The sequence below is a fragment of the Cryptomeria japonica genome, chromosome 8 (assembly GCF_030272615.1).
Source record: "Cryptomeria japonica chromosome 8, Sugi_1.0, whole genome shotgun sequence".
Classification (NCBI taxonomy): domain Eukaryota; kingdom Viridiplantae; phylum Streptophyta; class Pinopsida; order Cupressales; family Cupressaceae; genus Cryptomeria; species Cryptomeria japonica.
The window spans coordinates 513694620-513718789 of NC_081412.1; positions in this window are offsets into that span (position 1 = coordinate 513694620).

Sequence of the window (24170 nt, forward strand, 5' to 3'; positions counted from 1 at the left end):
GGCAAAAGGGAAAGCATCAACCTCTGAGGAGGGAAGGGAGGAGGTGACCCAGGGGGATAGTGAGTGAGTGGCCTATTGGCCAATGTTTTTTCAATTTGCTTCCAAATGATTCCAACTGTTAGTTTTTAATTTAAAAACTTTTATCACTACTGGAAAATTTGTTTTGGATAACCAACAACGATCTAGTTTTTTTGTTTACTGCTACAAGCTGTAGGGTAGGATAATTTACAAGTTTGGACTGTGGGCAGTATGGATTTCTCTCTATCTGCATTTATGCATGGTGAATGACTGCAATTTTTGTATTTTGAAATCTCTAAATCAATAGAATGAAAAAATATTTACAGATCAAAAAGAATAATAGATATTTTTATTTTATATTTTTACATTATTATTTTTTTAAAGTAATTAAATAGCTCCAAAGAAACAATTTTCCAACTTTTAAATTATTCGTATTTAAGATATCTATAGTATGTAAACACTAAAATTGTAATATATTGATATTTGTGTGACACATCTTCTTCACACCTTCCTCATTATCATGTTGTCATATGAGTTCTATTGCCTTGGCATGGTACTTGTGCTAGCAACTTCTATACCATACTTCACTCTAAAAATAGTCATCTAATGTCTTGCACGAGAAAATGTATGTTTTCATTAAAATTCTATAGATAATCATGTGTAGCGTACTGGAACAACTAAATCCCCTTTGTGTGTTGCTTTTTCCAATGCCTTCACATTGTAGAACTTCATTCATTCTTCTCACACCATTATTTTCCTACTCTAATACCAAATGTGAACAAGAGCAAATAAATAAATGTGAATTATTTGATATGCAATAGAATTTATAAAGGATACAAGGAGGAGACAATTCTCTAATTGAAATAGCTACACCGTACAAATAGTGGGTTAATTATCAAACATAAAAAGTAACCAATCAGGTGAGGCCATATCAGCTGCACAACTATTGGGGCCTCTTTTGCATGCCTATTGGTCTCACTTTTCTTTTGGGCTATTTTGGACACCTCAAAAAGCATGTTGATGTGGCACCATACTTGATGATGTGGTGCTGAAAGCTTAGTTATAAGCAGGGGACTTGCCAAGTAAGCTACTGTAAAAAATTGAGAGTGATTTGGAATTTCCATGTAAGATTTTGAGAAGCACGAAGTTAGGGTGCTCAACTACTGATTCTCTTCCCCTATGAAACTTATAAATAATCCAAGTCTGTCACTTCACAGTAAGTGTGTTCCGTCTATATTTTGTAAGGACGGAAAAGTCATTAATGTCGTATGTGAAAATAGATTCACACCCTATATTTAAATGTTTTGGTCCCAAGACTTAGGTAATGACAACAAATATAGTTTTGTGTTGAAATCAAAGAGTAAATGTAGAGGGGGGATTTGGATTGAGTACCAAACGCTAGAAAACAAGGGGAAGTTTGTTGAAGTGTGGGGAAGAACTTTAATTACTAACTTGGGGTAAAAAGACATGTAACTTCCCTTCATTTAATTGGTAGCAAATTTAGGAGAAGGTTGACTTCTTTTCATTTTAGGGGTAGAATATTTTAGTCTAAACCGAAACATCGACAATGACATTGAGTTAGTTAAAAAAGTACAATTGCAACTTCAGCTGTTTGTAATCTGTTTTTTAATCTAATAAAAAGAAAATACGATTTAATTTTTTTTTTTTTGGTTCATTGTGGTTTATAGTATTGTTTATTTTATAATAAGTTAATCTGATTTTATTTTTATAGTTCATAATGATTTATAGTATTGTGATTGATATTGAGTGTTTATTTTATGATTAGTTGATTTAATTTTTGGGTTCATAGTGGTTTATAATATATGGTTTTATCTTATATTCTTCCATTTTATCAAAGAGGAAATTTTTTTTTTGATCTAGTTTTTGGTTTTATTGGTGGCTTTAATATACATGATTACTTCATATTCTTAGTGTGTAGGAGATATTTAATTGTATTTTAAATAAAAAGTATACATCTTCTATTTGATATAAATCAAACCATTTTCAATCAAGCAATTAATAGAATGTATTGCTAAGCTATTGAGAATTTAGGGAAAATTGCACATACTAATTTTAATAATTGGTATAATTATTCAATTGTTGTAGATACTCAACCTTTGTGGATGAATTCTAAAGGAGGGAAATAGTCAAAAAAATTGGTAATTATTCTTGTTTATGAACTAAAGAGAATATTTTACTTTTATTCTTTTTATTTGTGAGTAGGTTTAAGGGAGCCATAGCATATAATTTTATTTTTTTGAAGAAAGATACATAAGTGGCTACTCTTGTGGAGGGCCGAAACTATTATATTCAACTTGACTATTATGAGTATGTATATATCAGTTATATTTAATATAATTTATATCAATATAGTTGTATCTATTAGATCTTACTCTAAACATAAGATTATTTTCACGTCCTCCTCTTCGTTCGTATTTGAACTTGACGTGATGGCAAAAGACCAATTGACTATATTTGCACTAGAAACCCTATTAGTGGTTTTAAGAAAATCCAAACACCAATTAACATAGTGACAAATTTTTATAGTAATATCCCCCATGGCTTCAATTAAGAAAGGAATCCACAATCGAACTGAACCCCATGGTTGCTCACAAAACCCAATCCCACAATAGCGCCTTCCTAAATTGATTTCAAACCTGTACACCATTTAGAGTTGAGAAGAACCTCAACCACCTTTTTCACAAAGTTTTTTTTTTCTTCCCCTCGATCCAAAATCACAATAATGAAGTGAGATGCCACCATGGAATTGACTTTGTACCTATTAACATCATTTATGAAAGTTTTTTAAGCACCATTTTAATCACTTCTAGAACCACTAGGGAGTTCGTCTTGAAAATATTATTTAGCTAAATAGCTTTGAAATAGCCCCATTAAAAGCTATTTGACACTTCTTCACCTTTAATCATAGAGTTGACTCCATGGAAACAATGATAATGCTCTTCATTTTTTCTTTTGGAATGCATTCCCTTTCATAAACTAAGGGCCCATAAAATCATAATTACTTGCTAGAATCAATAGAAACCCTCAATGAATAAGAATCCATTCCAGAGGTCAAGTCACATGTACGAGACGTTATGAATGAAGGAAAAAGAACATCTATCTATGAGATCAAGAGCATCATTATTAATAATTTTCAAGTTCTTCAAGTTCTTTTCATTGTCAACTTTTCTGTTGTGAATCTTGAAACCTACGATTTTGTAAAATCTTGCCTCCTCAAATAACTCGTTTAAACTACTTTCCATCAAATTACCTTATGATAAATCATTATGAAATCACTATGATCAAATCAAAACCTTCATTGCAAAATGTCACGAATGATGATCAAAACAATAGTCATGTGGTATAGTATGGCAGTTTGTTAAAAAATGATATAGCAGGTATGGTATCATGAGCATGATTTGGTCTAAGATAACTATCAGCCATGATTTTGTCAATCATTTTCTTTCCCATGACAAGGATGATCGTGGAAATAAACAAATCGATCAAATCTTCATCTAGAATGTGACTCGCAGTTATCATCTTTTTGATAGCTTCTTTGACAAAGGAGTTCTCTATCTTGGAATCTTTATGGAGTTGGGTGGATAACTCTTCCTGAGACCATGGGAAAATGTAGTTAGTGATCTAAATTTGAGCCATTTTAATTTCAACACCCATCTATGCCTTAATATATAGTTGTTTAATTGTCTAACCCAACCGTTAATTTAAATCGAGCATATAAAAGATATAAACAACACACAACATGGCAGAAAGAATAACAACACAAACAAAGACACGAGATAGGAATTTATAGTGGTTCACCATAAAGGCTATGTCCACTCTCAAGTAGGTAAATCTCTTATATTAATTGTTCTCCAATCTACAACATACATGACTGCACACAGCCATTTATAGAATCACATTCAGTTGTGAATCAGAGAGTTAGGAAGGCGAATGGTCATGTGACTGTTGGGCTTCACATTCCCAACACCAACACGTGCTTTAGTGTTTCTCGTGATCATTTTAAAAGTAAATCTATTTTTTCCTCTGGAAATCTTATCTTCCTTTTTTTTGTTGCTTAGGATCTACACGTAGGTCATGTTATCTCATCACCAAGCAATCTGTACTTATAATCTTTCATAGCCTTTTCAAATCCCCGATCCTTTAAAACACCAATTGAAGTGTCTATGCCATTTAAGAGACTAGTACTGAGAAGCTTGATGCTTATGCTTCCATGAAAGGCCTCATATTGATTGGAAGCAATCTTTTCCATCATCTCTGCAACTTGTTGAATCAAATGGTTGTGTTGTGTTTAATCAAAGTTTTCTTGATTTAGTTTTTGGTTTTATTTGCGGCTTTAATATACATGATTACCTCATACTCTTAGTATGAAGGAGATATTTAATTGTACTTTAAATAGAAAGTATACATCTTCTATTTGATGTAAACCAAATAATTTTCAATCAATCAATTAATATAATGCATTGCTAAACTATTGAGAATTTAGGGAAAAAAATTATATTGAACAAAGCAATTAAAGATTACAAAATACCAGTAAGCTTAGTTATGAGAACTTAGGAAAAATTGCACATACTAATTTTAATAATTTGTATAGTTATTCAATTGTTGTAGATACTCAACCTTTGTGGATGAATTACAAAAGAGGGAAATAGTTAGACAATTGGTAATTGTTCTTGTTTATGAACTAAAGAGAATATTTTACTTTAATTCTTTTTATTTGTCAGTAGGCTTAAGGGAGCCATAGCACATAATTTTATTTTTTTGAAGAAAGATACAAAAGTGGCTACTCTTGTGGAGGGCTAAAACTATTATATTCAACTTGACTATTATGAGTATGTATATATTAGTTATATTTAATATAGTTTTTATTAATATAGTTGTATCTATTAGATCTTACTCTAAACATAAGATTATTTTCACGTCCTCCTCTTTGTTCGTATTTGAACTTGACGTGATGGCAAAAGACCAATTGAATATATTTGAAATAGAAACCCTAATAATGGCTTTAAGAAAATCCAAACTCCAATAAACATAGTGACAATTTTCTATAGTAATATCCCCCATGGCTTTAATTAAGAAAGGAATCCACAGCCGATTATAATTGAGATGCATGGTCAACTAAACCCCATGGTTGCTCACAAAACCCAATCCCACAATAGAACTTTCCTAAATTGATTTCCAACCCACACACCATTTGGAGTTGAGAAGACCCTCAACCACCTTTTTCACAAAGTTTTTCTTGCTTCCCCTCGATCCAAACTCACAATAATGAAGTGAGATGCCACAATAGAATTGAATTTGTACCTATTGACATCATTTATGAATTTTTCCCAAGCACCATTTTAATCACTTATAGAACCACTAGAAAGTTCGTCTTGAAAATATTCTTTAGCTAAATAGCTCTGAAATAGCCCCATTAAAAGCTATTTGGCACTTCTTCACCTTTAATCATAGAGTTGACTTCATGGAAATGACAATAATGTTCTTCATTTTTTCTTTTGGAATGCATTCCCTTCCATAAACTAAGGGCCTATGCAATCATAATTACTTCCTAGGATCAATAGAAACCCTCAACAAATAAGAATCCATTCTAGAGGTCAAGTCACGTGTACGAGACATTATGAATGAAGAAATGAGTTTTAATGACGTCCACGAGACCATCTATCTATGAGACCAAGAGCATCATTGTTAACAATTTTCAAGTTTTTCAAGTTCATTTCATTATCAACTTTTCTATTGTGAATATTGAAACCTACAATTTTATGAAGTCTTGTCTTCTCAAATATCTCGTTTAAACTACTTCCCATCAAATTACCCTATGATAAATCATTATGAAATCACTATGATCAGTTCAAAACCTTTGTTGCACAATGTCATGAATGATGGTCAAAACAAGAGTCATGTGGTATAGTATGGTAAATTGTTCAAAGAAGATATAGCAGGTATGGCATCGCGATCATGATTTGGTCTGAGATAACTATTAGCCATGAGTTTGTCAATCATTTTCTTTCCCATGGAAAGGATGATCATGGAAAGAAACAAATTGATCAAATCTTCATCAAGAATGTGACTTGCAGTTATCACCTTTTTGATAGCTTATTTGACAAAGGAGTTCTCTATCTTGAAGTCTTTATGGAGTTGGGGAGTTGGGTGGATAACTCTTCCTAAGAACATGGGAAAATGTAGCGAGGAATCTAAATGCAAGCCATTTTAGTTTCAACACCCATCTATGCCTTAATATATAACCGTTCAATCCTCTATCCCAACGCATACACGATGTTTCTCATGATCATCTAAAAATAAATCTAATTGTTCATGAGGCAATCTTATCTTCATTTTTTCTGTCACTAAGAATCTACAGTTAGTCATTTTCTTGTTATGTCATTGCTAAGAAATCTATACTCATAATCTTTTGTACCTCATTCCAATCATTGATCCTTTAAAAGAGCAATTGAAGTCTTTATTCCATTTAAGAGACTACTAAGCACCTTGATGGTTATGATTCCATGAAAGGTCTCATATTGATTGGAAGCAATCTTTTCCATCATCTCTGCAACTTGTTTTTTATTAAGGAAAAAAAAGGTTTTGAGGGGGACCCAAAACCCCACACAACAGGTTTTGACAGGACTTTAAACCCTTAGATTTTACCAGGATTTGGAACCCACAATACAACACTACCAATAGATATGATCATGGAAAACTAGCAACCCAAACTCAGCCAAGACATAAGAGGCCAACACCTAATACATGCGCAAGGGTTTTAATAAGGCTCCCTTAACCTTCAACAGATACCAAGGGTGTATTGAAACACCCATAACCTTCACAAACACCAAATTACAATAGATTATCATACATTGACAATTTGGACACAAAGGGTTTTGAAAGGCTCCCCTAACCTTCAACTTGGATTTTAAACTGGCTCTGAAAACCAGCAAAGAAAGGTTGTACCAAGTTCCCTTAATTTGAAACAAATACCACAAGCCACCCAAAGCATCACTTGATCCTAACCAAAAACATAAACTGGTCGGACTTGGCCCTTGAAAACTACTAGCAACCAACGTGCCTTTGGGTTTTACAAGGCTCCCACAACCTAAAACAGGCACCAAAAGGAAAAGAAACTAGCGAAAACCTGAAAGAGGGGGGTTTTGGAAGGCTCCTGTGACCTTTGAGTTGGGTTTTGTAGTGGCTCCCAAAACCAAAAGGAAGAAGCTAGCAACCACACCACATCTGATCAATGTCCACCTTCTAGCACAACACCTCTCTTCCTCTAAAGGATAGGGAACCACCTCGATAGGAGATGAAAAGATGGAGACCATCAACAAAAAGATCACAGCTTCAGACCACAAAACAGAGTCCAACAACCAAAGAATAACCCCACAATGCTTAACTGGACAAATGGGTTTTGAAAAGGCTCCCAAAATCTTGAACAAAAGAAGAGGCCAAAACCAAACCGATTCCTAGAAAACAAGCACCACCAAAATCTTTACCTCTATAGGAGAAAAAGGAAAGAAACTCGGAAGCAAGGGGAGAGAAGCTAACGCACCACAAGCCTCAAGAAACAGAGCATCCAAAACAAAAGATAAGGCGCTTAGATATGAGAAAAAAAGGCCACCCAATATCACCACCTCAAAGGGGACAAAGGGAGGGAAAAAATCCATAAAAACAACCTCAAAACCTTGCCATCCACAAGAATGAGCACCAACAACCTCCCACCAGCTTCTGCCAACAAAAACTACAGTCTCCGTCTCCACCTCAATAGGAGAGAAGTTATCTCCAATACCCACCATCTCAACCTTAATAAAAGGAGGGGCCACCTAAATAGGAAAAACTAGAAATAACCCAGAGAGATGAGATAAAAGTGACAAGACCAAAAATAGAGAGACAAATAGGGTAAAAACAAAAACAGGGCAAAAGAACCCTTGCAGCCCTACAACCCAAACCCAGCGCAGAAGGAGACCTGCCAAAGCAACAACCAAAAGAGGAGAAAAAACTTTGGCCACAAAGACAACTCCACCTGGATCCCAAACACCCAAAATGACAAAAGCCATCAAAGACTCCGCAATCCTAGCAAAGAAGACCTGAACAACAGTCGTAGAGAAGCCAACACCACCCCTCCCGTCAAGCACATGAGAAGAATCGGTGAGGGAAAGCAAAGGAAACTTGTTGAATCAAGTGGTTGTGTAGGAAACTTTATGTGAAAATAAATATTTATTATGTTCATAGGCATATACAATGGTAACATCATTTATATGAGGTTAGAGAGAATTCATGAAAGAAAAATAAAATGTAAAAAAAAAGTATAAAATTGAAAATACAGTTTTAAAGATTCTTATTCACTAATTTTTCATAATTTATTTGGATTTCACTCTATTTAACAACTCAACCCCCATCGAAGATAGAAAGAAGATATTGTTGGAAATAAAGCTATGATAGTGAATAATATTGTAACGTGTTGAAAAGGATGATGAGGAGATCACGTGGAAAGCTTTACCCTCCTCAAGAAAGGAGCGAAAGTTTTACAAAGGATTCTCTTCAACCTCTCACGCACATTACATTTAAAAGAGGGGGTTTTCAATATCAATGGAAAGAGATTGAATGCTAAGTGAATTGACAATGAATTTGGAAAGTAAAGTAACCCTCTTTCAAAATAGACAAGTTGAATTAAACAATTTGAGACTAAGTATGAAGATAACAAAGAAATGATTATATATTGAGATAGAGATTTGGGATGAAGATGTGCACTTGGAAGTAGCCGTAAAATGTCGAGATGAAGGTCCCCTGCAAATTTGAGTGAAATTTATCATGATTGGGTTGAAAGTATACTTGTTCCTCCGAAAAATCTGCGCGCCGAAACAGGTTTTTTCCGTCTCTAAAAATGAAGTCTAAACTTGCAATTATAGTTGCACACCTACAACCTAAACACATAAAAGAGAGGAAATGTTGTTGAGATTGGAGGTTTGCCTTTAGGTCAACCCCCAATTTGGAATTAACCAAATAATGAAAAATACTTGCAAGTAAATGAAAGGGAATGTTTGAAGTAGAATTAACCTCAAGAGAGGATGCAATTGAAATGTAGATAGAGTTGTTTGAAAGGATATGTGAAGTTGAATGCTTTGAATGTTGAAAGAGATGTCCTCTTCAATGGTTGAATCCTTGACTTAAATGCAACACCTATCCTTGAAAGGAGACTTGAGATGCTCAATACTTGAAAGGAATGCTTGGATGCTTGAATGCTTGAACACTTGAACGCTTGATTTTGCCTATTGAACTTATTGAACTCATGCGAATAGGAGGGGAAAATTATCCTTATATACTTGCCAATTAGGGTTTCTAACTAATTTTTCATCTTAGACTGACATAGGAAAACCTTTTCCCGCTCATGATTGACAAGCCCAATGCAGGATTTAAGTGGAGGGGGGCCAAAATAGGGCAAGGACAGGGGCAACACACCCCTTTCCTAGGGGGATAGGGGTGCCATGCCCCTGTCCTGCCCTAATTTAGGACATGAAGTGAGAGCAGGGAGTGCAGAGTGCAATAAAATGCAAGTTTCAAGAGGTATGAGCATGTCTCGAGTCTCCAGTTAGGCTTAGGGATTCATTCGCCAATGTGAAGACCCAAATGTAGTAAAAAATTGCAAGGTTGAAATTTTATGATGCTACATTTAGCCCCCACTTTAGCGGGAGTATAAGCGTACGCTGATACTACTGGTAAAGTACAAGGAAACAAGATTGAAAGACTTTCACCACGTCAAGGAGGCAAGATACACCAAGCCCCCAGTGGACTAATGATCTTACAACTTTGATTGACAAATTAAAAGGGAATATCAAGAGGGAGGAACATCACAAAGTCCAAGGAAACTTTACAAGTCCAAAAATTATAGGGAATGGAAGATTTTGGTGGTGTGAAGAAGTATGGGAGATCAAGATGCCTAGAGATGGACAAAGATTGAAAGAAGTCTTGATGAAATCTACAACTCCACAAAAGAGGAAAAGGGGAAATGAGCACAACAATGGAATAATACATAGATAAAAAATATGATAGGTTAGGAGGTTGTGATGAAGCAAAATTTTGGACCTATATTGAAAAATTTCAAATACATGGAAAAAAAGGAAATAAAGGAATGAAGGGATCTAAAGACAACAATTTTTATTTATTTATGATCAATTATTAAAACATTTGTATGACTAGAAGAATTTTAGAAGTCCATTGAAAACTCCATAACTCTATAAAACAATATAAAATGGCCAAAACCTTCCAAAACTTAAAAATTTATTGGATATCTATAGTTTCTAGCATCTAATATGAATATGGGGGATAATAAAGAACATCATTTAAGCTAATTTGAGAAAAGGGTTCCCATTTAAATATTCTCAAAAAATTTAATTGGTGATGGACATAATGATGCCTAATGTATAAGGGAGCTATAAATCAAGCAATTATTTGCATTTTTAGATAGAGTCTCAACATTGGCTCTATATGTGGACATGTGCCTTTCACAAGCACACCAAGAATTTAAATCTCCAAGAGTATACACTAAAAAGGGACAATAAAGAGGGGATTGGGACAATTACACTTCATGATGACCACAAGGGTCATGATTACATAAGGATGACAACACACACAAAAACACATTATGTGTGAGGTAGAACAAAATTTCTTGTGAGAAGTAATGCTTAAGTTGATACCTATGAACTAGCAACTCCATTAAATCTTCTATTATATCAGTGATGTAATACACATTATGACCATAATCTATTACAACTTTATATGGCTTAAGCCATACGGGATCAAAATTCTCACATTTTCCTTCATCATCTAATATAGCATTCAACATGAGGATTATATTACTAACTTGTGAATTTATTTGAAGTTGAACATGTTTTCAATTAGATACTTTGTTATATTCTTTTGTGATAAGATCTTACTATGTTCAATCCTTCTATCCTCATCCAACTCTATTAGCTCCAACATTCTTTGAGATATTGCATTATTTCCTTCTCCATCATTATATGGAACAACTTGTACATTGAAAAATTTCAATATGATTGACATCTTAGCTTCTAGTCCATATATACAATAAGTAAAATAGGCTCTTACAAGTAGTTATTTTGCAGGTTAATCTATCAACCCATGGTTCATACTTCAAATTATCATCCATCTTATCTTATTCACATCTAATTTTATTTTATTATTTTTCTTGAGGCTTTTATTATTGGATTTAATTTGTTCATCTCCTTGGGGATGATAAGGAAATTAATTAATTGGATAATTCCTATACCTAGTGAGTATAATTGATATATTATGGGATTTGAAACACATAATTATCTATAATGTTTCTTGTAGGAACACTAAACTTTATATATATACCCAATCCCTTTATACCCATTGCTTGAGCTTTCTTAAATTTATCCCGTGACATCAATACCCCACTATTAAAAAGGAGCTTCAACCATCAAATATAAAAGAGTGAAAGAACCCACAAAACTTAACTTACTTGAAAATAATTGGTAAGCATCAACTCTAAAAATCTTACATGTAGTGGTCTTTGGCTTAAAATATCCTCCACAAATTCCTTGATGGCTTTCACTCATCTCTTTAGTGTCTTGTTCTTGGTTTAAACATTTGAGAAACATACCATTATTATCCATTCACATAGATCATTATACATCAACACATACCTTTGGGGCTACAACTTAAGTAGTATTTACTAATTATCATTCATTCTAGTAGACAATTCATATTCCCTAGATAGAATATAACATCCTTATACAATGGATAATCTTATAATTATAAAAGACGGATATGTAAACAAAATTTACTTTGATCACATCCAAATTAGCATCTTCCATTAGTTTGGCAAAGCCTTAGCCTCTAAATAATGAGCAAGAACCTCAAGGAGTAGTAAATATAGCCTTGTATTACTTTGATTCCTCGATTAGCAATTAGTTGTACTTGGAGAATCCATCCATCTTAAACACTATTTATTATTTAATTCCTTTTTGCAGTAGATGATCCATGCTTGGAAGTGGATGGTTATCCTTGAAAGATTTGGTGTTCATTTTTATGGAGTCGAAACATGCCTTAGATCTCTCCATTCTTCTTTCTAGGTAAAACAAGGTTAGAATCTGTCTCACAATATTAGAGAGGTTTCATAATACATTATTTTAATTTTATCAAATCATTTTGTATTGGAAAGAAATTCTAAGATTTATCAACCTCTAAATTTGTTAAAGAATTGCACCAATTTCAACAAGAATTGTATACAGAAACACGTCCTCTTTTTAAGATTTGAGTTTATCATATTGTTATCACTTATATTGTACCATTTGCTAAGTATCTACCTAGCAATCTAGTGAAACATGGAAACACTATACAACCTATGGGTTGCCTATAGCTTGAAGTGAATATCTAAAGATGGTTGGCTCCTATTAGCTTGACTAAAAAAATCTTTGCTAAAGAAAATGCTAAAAATATTAAACTTAGACTCTAAATAGGTGATGCACCAAATGTTTTGGGACCTATGCCACTACTTTTACATATAAGTGTTTAATATTTCAATTGTTTAATGCACAACTTCAATGTCTTTGTGTTCTCATGTGTCAACATTTCATAGAAAGGTGCGAGTGCTTGCTAGTCTTAGAAGGAAAAGGCAAGTATTTTTTCACAACTAATAGTTATTTCAATTATAGCACAAACTACAACCCATATATGACATGGATTTTTCTATTTTAAAGTGCTATAAATGAGACATTCATTTAAGTATTTGATAAAAGATCACAAAAGTGATAATCAATCATCAATTGCACGTAAAATAACATCATTGAAGAAGACAAATACTGAATTATATTGATAAAAGATGTAGTAACAACAATACACCATTCAAAATGTTTTTATATTTCTTTCAAAATGAAGTTTTACATATAGATTTCAGTCTTCCAAGACTGGTTTTTGAGCCACAATACAATATTCTTTGCTAGAAAGTTAAAGAACTTTTAAAAGTTACAATGCTTTCAAGAATTTGCAAGAACTACTAAAAAAATGAGGCTACATCTTGCCTCATGCTTCTCAATACCTTCATATCCTTTAGGAACATGTTTTTGAGAAAAAAATGACAAGTGTTAGCATTAAATGCTAGGTCAAAACCTTATCCTTGGGCTCCTTGCTAAATTTTTCCAAGTTTGATCCTTAGAATGTTGATGGTGGAAGAAAAGTCTTTGCCAATTGAAACTACTCCTTAAAATAGTTCTTGTATGCTTGGAGATGTGTCAACCTTTTGTTAAACTATCTTATATTCTCTTAACTAGCAATTGCACCTTGGTGTGCAATGGATTTGCCGAAGAGGTGTGGAAGGTTGATTATGGAACATTTGGTCTACTTTTTTGCATAAATTTGTGTAGTACATGAGGTCAATTGGTAGGCCATGATGTTGTTTGTGCAACAAAGGTCTCAATGGATAAGTGATAGCTAAAAAACAACTATGCATCCACTTAGAAGGATCCAATCATCACTAAAACAAAACCTTTGAATTGAGAAGATAATAAAGTTTCATTATGAATAGACTCATATTATGTTTGAAATAGGGTGAGAGAAAGAGAGAGGTTGAGATAGGACTAGAAATAGGGATACATAGAGGGTGAAGTGTGAGAGAGAGTTTGGTAAAGAGATAGAGATAGAGATAGAGGAGAAGGTAGAGATATAGATAGAGTTGAAGATAGAGATGAACAATGAGAGGAAAATGGAGAGGAGAGATATGTAGAGATAAAGAGAGAGAGTGGAGAGGAATAGATAGAGATGAAAGAGAAAAATAAATAGTGGGAGAGAGAGAGAGAGAGAGAGAGAGAGAGAGAGAGAGAGAGAGAGAGAGAGAGAGAGAGAGAGAGAGAGAGAGAGAGAGAGAGAGGATTGATATATATAGAGAGGGAGAGATATAGCGGTAGAGAGATATAGGGGTAAATGAAAATAGATGTTTATATAGAGGTCCGAAAAGAGGGAGAAAGAGATAAAGAGTGAGAGTTGTGGTTAGAGAGAGACATTTCTAGAGATATAGGGGGAGAGAGGAAGATAGAGGTAGAGGGAGAGATAAAGATAGAAAGATAGGGGATTGAGAGGGAGAGACAAAAAATAAGAGATAGAGAGATCTATAAAGAAAGAGGGAGAGATGAAGAGATATATAGATGGTGATATATAGTTAGAGAGATAGAGATATAGAGTGAGGGTGAGAGGGAGATAGATAAAGAGATGGACAAATAGAGAGAACTAGAGATAGACAAATATAGATGGAGATAGGGTGAGAGAAATAGTGGGAGATAGAGGGAGAGATAGATATATATTGGAATAAAAAGAGAGATATAGAGATATACAAGAGGAAAAAGGGAGAGAGAAAAAATGAGATAGATTGCAGGATAGAGAGGTAATGATGGAGGGAGAGATGGGGAAAACTAGAGGGGAGGTTAAGATAGAGAGAGGGAGGGTCCAGAAAGAGAGGACATGTATAAAAAGAGATATATATATATATATATATATATATATATATATATATATATATATATATATATATATATATATATATATAGAGAGAGAGAGAGAGAGAGAGAGAGAGAGAGAGAGAGAGAGAGAGAGAGAGAGAGAGAGAGGAAATATTAAAAGAAAGGTGACAAAGACAAGTGATAGAGAGAAAGGTTTAGAATTTAGATAGAGGGAGAGAGATATATGAGGAAAGATAGAGAGATGTCCTGGGAGAAAAATGTGGGAGTGTGTGCATACACATTACATAGAGAAGTAGAGATATATAAAAAGAGGGAGTGATAAGGAGAGGGGGAGAGATATGATAGAAAGAGGGAGAGAGAGGGATATATAGGAATGGAAAAAGATAGAGATAAGGATAGAAAGGAGAGAGAGTAGATATAACTTGTAAAATATATAGGGATGAGATAGAGGGAGAGATGCACGCAGAGAAAAATGGAGAGAGGGAGAAATAGAGATAGAAATAGGGTGACAATGAGAGAGAGGGAGATAGAGAGATAGAAAGATAAGGGCTATCCCACATTAATGGTTCCCACTTTCACCAATGAAGGAAAAACGAGATGGAAGGAAAAAAAATTTAGAGGGGGTTTGAGTGAAGTGGGGGTGTTCGAATCAACTACCCTTTGGGGTTCGAGTGAACCCCCCACTTCGCTTGAACCCCCTTTTTCGAGTGAAGCACCTTTAATGCTTGTTTATGTCATTTTTTAATTATATTGCGGGGGTTCGCTCGAACCCCCCTTCGTTCAAACCCCTTTTTTACACTTCTCTGAAGCTTTCTACATTTGTTTGCAAACTTTTGGCCTTCAAACCTCTGGTTGAAGGCTCAAATGGAATGATCTTGACAACCCATAATGTAGTATAGTAGTCCGTGAAGCGAGCTTTCCAATGACTGTAATTTTATTACATCTTGAGTTTATTATGAACTTGGTTTTTTAATTTTACCAAACATAGTTTTTTCACCGAACACAAACTTCTCTGTTCAACGCATTGAGAAAAATAGGAAACTAATTCAAAAAAATTCTGAAAAATATCTATGCCGTAGGTATTGATGTCTTCTTTCTAACAAAAATAAATAAATTGAATTTCGATATATATATAACAAGTTATGTGTTCCAACTCAAACCTATGCCTGAATTATGACTAGTCGGACTTGAAAACTTAATAAAATGAAAAATATTTAGCATATCACTATCAAACTAACTGCAAGCCCTGGATATTGATGTTACAAACCAAATTTTGAAAGAATTGAGTTTTTATCATTTATAGAAAAAAAGTTATCTGTTTCGGGAGGCACATCACTCTTAAAAAATGTAGTTTTCTATAAAAAATTACTTTTCAAGGGAGATGGAAAAATTAAAAAAATTCCTTCAAAAAAATTTGAAAAAAATAAATATAGAATCTACAGACAAAATTCTACAAATCACTAATTTACATCATCTTTAAATTCTTAATAGTTTAAAAGTTATAGTTCTCAAAAGTTGAAGATTATTTCAAAAATGTTCATCTCAGTGTCAAAAGTGACAAAAAAGTGGGAACCATTATTGTGAGTTCACCCATAAAGATATATGAAGTGATATATGGAGAGGTAGAAAGGGATATAGAGAGAGTAGGAGAGATGAAGGAATATAAGTGTATAAAATCTAGACATAGAGATAAGGAGGAAGAAATAGGGAGTGTGTTTGTGTGAGTGAGAGATATAGAGATAGAGATAAGGAGGGAGAAACAGGGAATGTGTATGTGAGTGAAAGAGATATGGAGATAGATATAGAGAAGGAGAATATATAAATCGATAGAGAGGGGGAGATAAGGAGAGAGAAGATATAGAAGTAGAGAAGTATAAAAAGAGGGAGCGAGAGGCAGAGAGATGGAGAAAGATGAAGAGATAGAGAGATAGTGAAAGTGGGAAGGATAGAAAGGGAAAAGAGAGAGATATAGGGAGAGATAAGGAGATATAGATCGGTGAGAGAGATAGAGATGGAGATTGTAATGCCTCGCCAGGAAATCCCGAAGGGATTAAACTAAAACACTAGAATAAGAGAAAACATTAAAAAAAAAACTTAATAAGTTTAATGAGACAAAGAGTTAACAATAAGTTTAGATTACACAATGGAAGACTTATCTTAACACCTAAAGGGTTTCCCAACTTGGTTAACTAGGTTACCACTAACATTACTTAACATTAATTAATCCAATTAAGTTGATTAAACTTAATAACATAATTACACTGAATCAATGGTTAATTCATTCAATAGTCTAAAATATAGAAAACATGTCTAAGTACATTCATTAGGAAACTAACCATTACATTATATCTAATAATCAAATGAAACAAATGCATTAACATTTAATTTACATTCATAAATTGTTTGCATTATAAGATAGAAATTACATTGCATTCCAATAATCACTAAGTTACAAAATCAGATAATGTTACTTTACAATTTACATCTTTCCATGAAGGCATACATAACCAATAATTACAACCGACCATAAAAGGTCCATGATATACAAAGAATGATCCATGACAAAAGGGATACAATGGAATAACAAGACAGTCCAATCCAATTGCAACTAGTACACTTGTGAAGCCAACTCCGCAAGAAGGAACAACACACACCCGATAGAAAGTGGCCCTACCACCTGACCATGTGGCTCAAAAGAACCACCCCATCATGCTAGGAGATAGAGATAAGACTGTTAGACCCAACTGGTGCTGAGAGGGGAGGGGTGAATCAACATATTACCGATAGTTACTCAATTAAACCTTTTAACTGTAGTTGTTGCTAACTCAACATTCATCAATATAAATAACTATTGTAGAAGAATAACCCATCATGAAAAGATACACAATAACACACATTTTTATCTCGTGGAAACCCAATAGGGAGAAAACCACGGTGTGAGTTGGAACTCACAAAATTTGTACTCTTTTGGAGTACGCCCGATGAAGAGCCATCCTTGTTAGGAGATCACAAATACACTGGTTAGGTGCCACCTGGTTAAGGGATTTTGATCAAGGTCGATTAGTGCCTTTACCCTGTTAAAGGTAGCCTAGTTAAAGGACTTAGAAAATCAATAAAGATGTTACCCAGTTAAGGGATTTATACAATGGGACCTATTAAAGTCCACCCAGTTAAGGGATTTATGTTGCAGTTGTTAGAAAGCAACAGATGGATGATCAGATACAAAATGCTACTCATTAGCCTGATCAGATCACACTTAAGTATCACTCTAGGTTTGCATCGCTTGTGCTTGTTCTCCACAACTCTTCCTTCTATCGGTTTGCTGGTACTTGGATTCTACACTACTGATCCTCTGTCACCTGAGTCACCGCTCAGTGAAACCCCCACTCTACCAGTCCTCTGTCACTCGGCTCTGCAAACTCTAAAACTCCCCCTGTGTCCACTTCCACATTGACTTAATTCACCTTGACAACAACCATCTCAAGAATGAGATATGTGTATTTATAGACCCTTTAGTCTATCGCCAACTTTTCCCTCCAAAACATACCTTTCAAAATTCCGTTGTTAGGCCTTAAATTGTGCTTATGAAATCATGCAGGAATATCTATCAATATAGTCGAACATGATGATAAGTCCGTCGGTTGACTGAGAGAAGACTCCCGATTTAGCTGGTTGTTACCTATCTCTCGGTTACTGACTCTTCCGGTGTACTGATCAAAACCTGTCTAGCCGATTTCCTCTTGTATACCGGTCTGTTCTTTACTTAGCCGGTGAACCTCTTTTGTGCCGATCTACTAACCGCTACCCGATCTTCTTACTATTTGTCGGTCTACTTACTGCTTGTCGGTCTACTCATTGCTTGTCGGTCTACTCACTGCCAATGGACTGTGAAGACTAAAGAGATGATGTTGCCAACAATGACAACCATACCATTTACTGGTCATACAAAACAGTATCAGAATGCCAACAAACTCCCCCGTTGGCATTGGTGGCAAATACTAAAAAACCGCTACAAAACTGTGCCAGTGCTGGCCCCTGTTGCTGACAAGATTCTAAAATTCCCCCTTTTGCCATCAATGGAAAAGACTATTCACAAGAAAATTTGTCAAAATAAAGCAAAAATCTCTTTAAAGTTTTCTTGAGCCACTTTCAAGGAAGATTCCCATGAAGATTGAATTTGTTTCATGGTAGTGAAGTGGCCATGTAATACTGCAATGAAGACCTCCTCCATATCATCAACTGTCTTACAGTCAAGTGCATGTATTGGGTGGTCTACTTCATTCATGTTTAGTTGCATGAAATCAATAATTGGTGTTAAATAGCATTGGAGCTCTCACAAACTAAGACTTCTTTTGTCTTCTTCATCTTTCAACCTTCTGATTTTATGATTGAGCATTTTGATTTTTCCAATAAAGGTTGATGTTGAACTGCTAAGGGGATAAAACGAACTTACCAGATCTTGAATCTCCTTTTGAATTTGATTTCTTTTATCTTCTAAGTCTTTAATTAAAACATGAAAGTTTGAAGATTTCATTAGTAGTTGACCAACTTGCTGCAGTATGGTCTTAACTTCTTCTGTTATGGTGGAAAGAGCAACTTTTCCAACTGTTATCTACTCCATTAGGTTATCTCCTCGCTTTGTTTCATATTGCCTTATTACAACCTTCTCTAGATTGGTTGCCTCTGAACTGATTGCTTTAACCAGAGTATCCAGCTAATCAATAATGGGTGCAGTATCATCAACTGCAATGTCCGGGATGAAATCAGAGATAATTGTTTTGGCAGAAGTGAGGATTCTTGCCTTCTTTTTCTTCTCTCTCAGTTTTACCTTTTCAACTTGGATTCTCAGTTTTTCTGAGACTTTCATCAATTGTTTAGGGGTCATTTTCTTTATATCAATGACCGAGTCACCTTCTTCTTCCTCCTATGTTCCTTCTTCCATTTCTAAAGTCTCAACTTTTGAGCTAGTTGTTGTGATGATTCTTACCTTTTTCTTTTCACTTTCATTGTCTAAGTCTAACTTCCTCTTTGCCGGAGGGGTATCCATCACTACTATGTTATCCTTTATTTTCTTCTCTTCCTCTTTTCCTTCCTCTATTTTCTTCTCTTCCTCATTTCCTTCCTCTGTTCTCTTCTCTTCCTATCTCTTCTTTTCTTCCTCTTTTCTTTCTTCTGCTTTCTTTTCTTCCTCTTTTCCTTTCTCTATTTTCTTCTCTTCCTCATTTCCTTCCTTTGTCTTCTTTTCTTCCTCTTTTCCTTCTTGAGAGAGATTAGAATTTGGTGTCAATAAGGTTCTGTGAGGTGTATCCTCATAAGGAATGTCTTCAACTAACACTTCATCTTGACCGAAAAGCTTAGTTTTATCAGCTTCCTCCACCGGTGAAGTATAAACCGATTGTTCAATACCCTTTGTCAGATTGGAGATGTCTGACACAACATTTCCTATGATGTCCTCAACGGTGAACGTATCAAATTCTTCAGTGGAGTCTTTTTCCTTATCTTTTCCTTTATCAAGGATAGTTGCACCTTTGTCCTATTTAGTTTCCTGTTCAATTTCTTCTTCAACCTTATTTTGCTGGTCCATAATTTCCTTCCACAAGGCAACACCTTCAACATGCACTTCTCTAACTTCCCCTACTGCCACTCTTCTAGCTTTGTTCCTTATTTTGAAATGTTGGATGCATGTTTCAGCCAACAGTGAAGCTTGATCAAGATCTAATCCATGTTGCACTTCCATGAGTGCTTTTATTCTAAGTTCCTTTTTCATTAGCTAGAGCAGTCTTCCATCTTCCTTCAATTTGATCTAGCAAATCTGTTGGGATTATGCCATACAATTCACTGGGAGTTCTACAAAAGTTATGCAAGTACCAGATCAGAGATTCCTCAATTTTCCTCTTGTCTTCATCGTTACTAAGAGAATATCTTCTTCCAACACCAGACAAACCTCCAAATTCTTTAATGCCATGCACCATCTCATCAATTGTTGGAGCTTTGTTCCTTTCACTTCTTCTAACTTCCTTTATTTCCACATCTGATACAATGTCACTTTCTTTCTTATCCTCTTTAATCTTTGGATCACTCTTCCTCTTTTTGGTGTAAGTTACTCCTACTGGTCTATCTTTGCTTGGTGAAGATACCGGAGTACCTAGATTCTTTTCCTTTGTGTATGCTGCCAGTTTAGTTGTTGCAGTCCCCTTTGGTTTTGTTTTTGTCACTTTCTTCTTTCCACCGATAAGTTCTTCATCTTTGGTAGGTGTGACCCCTGTTTGCTCACTCGCACCGGTGGAGGTAATGGCACCAGATGCTTCACCTCCATATTTCTTGTCAAGGGTATCAATCATTTTCTTTACTTTTCTTTTAATGATCAACACCTGAAGTTCTTGTTTTATTTTAGAGCTTGCCTCCTCATATGTTCCAAACCTCTTTACCTTCAAGTCTACCAGTTTAGATAGAAGCATATTGATATGAATTTTAACCAAATTTGCTGCAACCTCATACCCCATAGGTGGAACCCAAAAAGTTCTGGGTTCAACTGCTTGGATAATACAACAATCTGTATCTATAAGAAAACAAATGTTGTTCTTGTATTTCTGCACTATTCCGGTTGGAATTCTTTCCCTCTTGTGCATTCTAGTTTGGAATTCCTTGAAATATCCCCACATTGCTTCCCCAAATTTATTTCCTAGATCCCTAATCATTTCACCTATCTGAACCATGATAGGTTTCTCCTATGACCATACTATATTACCCTTACTGGTAAAATATTTTAGCACATAGAAAAATATACATACCAGTAGAGAGCCATATTTGAACGATTGCTTCTTATCCTTCTTTATTCTTTCCATGTTCACCATGAATTGACTTTGAATCATCTCGCATATATCATATGTTGCATCTTCTTTGATAATTCGATATCCAACATGGATGGCACTGCTCGGCACACTATTCATCCAGCTTGATTGATAAACCCTGTAACCCAACACTATAGAGGCAAATCTTATTTCAGCATCCTCAATATGAGTGATAGTCATTGCTCTACTATCACACCAGGATTTGGTTAACCGGGTGACTTCAGTTGATGAAATCATTCTTAGGGTTAATGCTTCAACAGTTGCACTGAACCCTGTCACTCTCTGAGTCATCTACTTTGTGATCTTGATCGGTACATGATCTTCCAACCACAAAAAATTATCATGAACCCTGCTCAATACATATCTAACCCAATCACCATGAAACTGATCAGGAAAGTCTACAACATATGCCAAACCCTTGGTCTTCAGATGTAGGAAGCCTGGTTTCAACTGATCATTGTCACAGAACCCTTTAAACTCACTTTGAATGAACTTATCTCCAAGTTCTTCGAGCTTGGAATGAATGTAGGAGCGAATATCTTCTACCAACAATACACCGGAGGGCACAAATGATAAAGCACCGGTCTTGTCGATTTCACCAGCTTTCATTGGGTGCGGCTTGAACTTGGGTTGGGGTTCCTTGATAGCTTCAACCAACATAGGAGTCAATATCTACACTACCATGATGACCTTCAATCAAGATTTTCTCAGATGCAGTTGAAAACCCTTTCCTAGGGAATACCAAACACCACTAACACTCTGCTTGAATTTTTTTTCGCACAAACAAAGCTTAGCAATTTTCAAATCGCCTTTGAACGTATAGGAGCTCAAGAAAATTCACAAGTAGTTAGATAAATGAAAATGCACTACCATTTCCTTATTTATCCATTGAGATTTATTGGTGTTGTGATCCAATGGTCAGTTATGAGACTAATAACTTAAAGAACACCGATTTGACTTTACCAGTTATTTGTTGCCGATACTAACACACAACCAAATAACTCACATAACATACTTCAATTAAGAACTTTTAGACCATCTTTCATGCATCGCAACTATGCAGATAAAGCACATATAAGGATGTTAAGGGGATTCAAAAGTAATCTTACAATATGTGCTCCCCCTGAGCATCAACATGCCTAGTTTGAAGAGGAACAGTCATCACCGATGGGTGATGACTTGGCTTCAGAATGTCCTTGTCCTTCTTTTCCTTCATCCTTCTTGATCCATGTCTTTTTTATTTCATTTCTTATTTGTTCAGTTGTCTTCTTTCCTTTCAGGTTATTTTGTTCCTTTTTCTTGCTAAACCGTTTCTTGTCTGCAGACAAGTTGTAGGATTGGCTTCTGCATTCTCTGGATAGGTGGTCGATCATATGGTAGTTAAAGCATGTCATTTTAGTTGTCCTCCATGGTCCTGGATTGTTTCTCTGACCTATCCTCATTTTGCATGTTTCAGCAACATGACCAAAATTATCACACATGGAACAGGTGACATTCAACTAATTACTCCTTTTGTTAGGACTAACCGGTTTGAACGGTGGTCTTGATACCTTTGTCTTGAACCTACATTCTTCTGATCTGTGTTCAAACTTATTGCAAATGAATCAATGTCCATTAAATCTTTTTGCACTTGACAGGATGCTTGATTGAGATCTACACTCATAAGCAATGTGACCATACTTATGACAATTGTGGCAGTAACCATCAAAAGTGAAAGTCTTCTTTTGATTAACCAGTTTATTCCTACAATCATTGGTCTTATGACCCGATTTTCCACAATGATTACAAGAGAATTTGGAGGACTTCATACCTCTTGCTTCTGAGTGATTTCTTTTATCATCCTTCATCTTTTTGGATTTAGATGATTCTCTAGTTTCCATAGGACCTGAGTCGAGGTAACCAAGACCGGTTGTATCCTTTGTTCTTCTCTGAGCCTTCAACTGTCTATCTACCTTCTCAGAGCTGTTGAATTTTCTCAGCTTCTCATTTCTCTCATTTTCAAATTTCAACTCACTCTTGAGTTGTTCAATCTCTTTCACCATCCTCTCCTTTTCTTTTGTATTGTCATTCAGTTGTTTATGTATGTATTCATTTTCCAGAGTGATAACTCGGATCCATTCATCTTTCTCAATCATGATTGCATCATTTTCTCTCAGGGCATCTTCAGCAAGCCTCCTGGCTCTTTCAGCTTTTGACAGATCTTCTTCTGCCTCTCTCTTTCTTTCATCAGCACTTCTGCTAGCTTCCCGTATCTCAGCCATTCTCAGGGCCTGACCTTCATGTTCTCTTTTGAGATGTGTGATTTCTTCGGTCAGCTTCTTGTTCTTTTCCATGATTTTTGAGACTACTTCTTCAGCTTCTTCAACTTCTTCAGATCCAATCTGTTCACAGAGTTGATCTATGATATCTTGGCTCTCATTTAGCTGTTGAGCCAATTCCTTCCTTTTAGCAGGAGATTTTCTCAGTCTCTCTTTCAACTAAGCAACAATCTTATTAGCTTCATCAATCTGCTTCTGATACCGGTACTCTTCCATGATCTTTATCCTCAAGATGTCAAGATTCTCTCCAGTTAACTGTGCTCTAATACCAATTGTTAGACCCAACTGGTGTTGAGAGGGGAGGGGTGAATCAACACATTGCTGATAAATACTCAATTAAACCTTTTAATTGCAGTTATTGCTAACTCAACATTCATCAATATAAATAACTATTGCAAAAGAATAACCAAGCATGAAAAGATACACAATAACACACAGATTTATCTTGTGGAAACCCAATAGGGAGAAAACCATGGTGT